We start from the raw sequence: 3218 nt of genomic DNA, 5'->3' as shown, positions 1-3218 counted from the left end.
AAGCCAAAAAACACACAAAGCGGTCGGGCAAAGAAAGCCAATGCCAAAGCCAGAGAAATGAGTGGCAAACACAAACAGCTCAAAGCCAAACTCTCGTTTGAGTTGGAGTTTGCGTTTGAGTGAGTTGTGCTGAGCTGGGTTGCTGTGGGGGAAAAGCGAGTGGGTACTGCATTTCTCTCGGGATGACGCTCTTCTGGGCTCTCTTCGCTTCAGGTGCGCTCTTCTGGGGCACATGTGGCATGTTTCATTGAGTCCCGTCGCGGTCCATTCATAATTTCGATTACCAAATCCCCCGGCTGAAACGGAACCACGAGGGTTCAAAACGGGCACACACGACGTTCAATATCATTAATTAAATTGAAATCAGTTCTCGAGCTGCGAGCTGCGAGCTGAAATCGTAGAGAAGGAGATCGAACTGGAGAGCTAGAAGGAAAAATCAATTTGGCCCATGAGATCGCACTTAGTCGAGTTATTGGTACATGAAAATTATGATATTACTTCTTGGCCAACTTGAATTCTCATTTCTCACTCGTCTTGTGGTCAGCCAGGCAGTGTCGTGCGTTTTATGCTCCATAAAAGCTGTCCAGCACCGCAGTTTAAATGAATTAGGAGCCCAAAACGAAGTCAACTTGAATAGAAAGGTGCAGCAGAGTCGAGGAAGAAATCAAAACGTGCATCAATTGATCACACAGCCCCTGAAGATGCCAAAGAAAGTTACAGATTTGTCGGACAGCGTAGATCAACAAATAGTTCAATAACATTTCTATTGAGTCATTAACATGTTATGCTCATAAATTGAACGATTGGAACGATCAGCCAATGTAAACACAGGCGATCACAAAACAATCGATACAAAGGGCCACCGAAAAATGAATCAATTTGGGATCGGATCTTGGATTGTTGTGGAATCGGATGACGGCAGACGGGAGACCTTTCGCTTTCAACGAAGCTGTAACTGAAAAGCGGCACGATCTTTTGCATACTGATGAGTCCACGAGGCGTTCATCACAATCTGGAGAAAGCTAAGCCAAATCAAAGAAATCCACAACTGAAGACAAAGCGACAATTGCTAAATGAAATGTCGCGCAAGGAAGCGCAAATTGTAACTCTTGCAAAGCGGCAATCAAATGTCGCCGGAAATGTTTACACAAAGCGCTCGAAAATGCCCAAAAATGTTTTGAAGCGCTGGAAGAGAGGGGATTGAAGGGGTTAGAAAGGCAATTTGCATTTCACCGTGTGACAATGACAGCTGCTTAATGATGATGCACGTTGATTTGCGAAGATTTGGAAGATTTGGTGATCTGTATCTCGGTGATTTTTTCTCTGGTGTGAATGCCAACAGGTGCATTTTTTAGTTAGCAAGAATAGAGGCTTCGTTATCGTCGCTGCTTTCGTTTTTCGGGCGAAAATTAAAACAGCTAATTCCGAAAATAGCCCGCGTAGCAGCTGCACATGCTTCATCTGTCCCATAAAGTTCGTTGCTTAAGTCTTTAGTTATTATTTTTTCTTTGGACGCCTTATTTGAACTGCAGCTCTTGTTGACAGATTTCTCGCTTGTTTTGATTTATTTCCCTACTCATCACAGCATTTGAAATGGAATCCTCTCTTTCTCGGCTTTTCTTTAAGGGTTTCTTGTAGAAGTTTGTGCGGATTGGAACAGCATCCGTTCACGTATTCGAAACGCTGCCGCTGATTAAGTTGCTGCTGCACCTCAGCCAAGAAAATGTGCCGAAAACAAACAAAGCCTGGCAACAAATTTGGCTAAAAAGCCAAATCGACGCTGAAATGCACTATATTCAAAGTAAAGTGATGGCAAGTTCTTTTGCCAAACGGATTAGATAGGTTTTTATGACCTAATAAACTGTGTTGCTAGCAGATATATTATGTTAATAATCAGTTTATAGAACTGTAAAAGTCTTTGCCAAAACATTAACCGATATGTTGTAAAACTGTATGTTCCAGTATTATTACGCTAAATTATATTTTTTATAGAGGCCTAAAAATAAATTCGTATATTTTAAAAGGCATATATAAAATAACGATGGCGTTATTTTTCATTACTTCGATTAGGGGACGTTATCCTTTTTTTTATTATTTATAGTAGCTTATTGATGCTTCCTAGCTCTTCATTAGTTCAGTATACCCCAGAGGCAAATTAGAGACCCAGAGGAGAACAAGAGCTAACGTTATCCCATTGTATCTGAACGGTTGTTAACAAGGGGCTGCCGAGTCCAAAAACCAACGAAAACCAAAAGCCAAATCCAAGCGAAACGATCCAAGTACAACTACAGAACCAAATTGGGCGTAATATTATGCCCAGGCTGGGTGAAATATGAGCTGAGAAAATTTTATTTCAGCTTTGTTTGTCCCCGGGTTTCTCGGGTCAGTCCGGGTACAAATCTTGTCCAGAAACTGCGCCTGCTCCTTTGCTTTGGGCCTGCGATTTGTTAGCGATCGTATTAAAGCATTTATTGGCTTATTTAATGCGACCATGTTGGCCGGCATGGCAGCGAAACGTTAAAGCGCGGCCTCGGGTGCAGTTCATCAAAATAAACAGCACAGAAAGGGGAGGGATATGGTCGTTAAATATGGAACAAATAGTTCCAGTACTTGGCCATTCGGTCGCAAATCAGGTCAGCATTTAATATTTTTATATTTTCGGGGCGTGGCGCGAAGTAAAGAAGAAGTAAACATAAAGCAATTCAATCAGCTGCTGCTCCGGGTTACTGGCCGAACCTCACCTGGCTGGCTATCGCCCAGAGTGCGGTTTTCCCAAATATTTAGCTACCTGGCCAAAATACAGGTCGTAAGCATTTGCGGCTCACTAAAAATGTGTTTTCTCCCAGGGCTTTTTGGCAAATTTTTTGCCATAGCACAGCGCAAAGCAAAGAGATCTATCTAAAGTGTTTATTTCCTGCAATTTTCGAAAACATTTTCTTGGCTTTCGTGTGACACACACGAGACACGTTTCTAATTCATCGCTGTTTTTTGCTTGCCAACGCTGCTAGGAAAACAAAAACTGAAGAATTCTTTTGGCGGCTCGGTTCAAAGATGCTTTGTGTTAAGTTAAGCAAACATCATGCGGACTGTTACCATTTCGGCTTGATTAACAATTGTCTGCTGGGGCAAATATTTAAAGCATGAAATCGTTTTGCCATACGCACACATCGCGCTTTTCTCCTTACCCCAAATGGAAACAAATGCGGACCGGCCACAAT

This window comes from Drosophila simulans, chromosome 3R (assembly GCF_016746395.2).
Source record: "Drosophila simulans strain w501 chromosome 3R, Prin_Dsim_3.1, whole genome shotgun sequence".
NCBI classification, from domain to species: domain Eukaryota; kingdom Metazoa; phylum Arthropoda; class Insecta; order Diptera; family Drosophilidae; genus Drosophila; species Drosophila simulans.
This window is presented reverse-complemented; position numbering follows the sequence as displayed.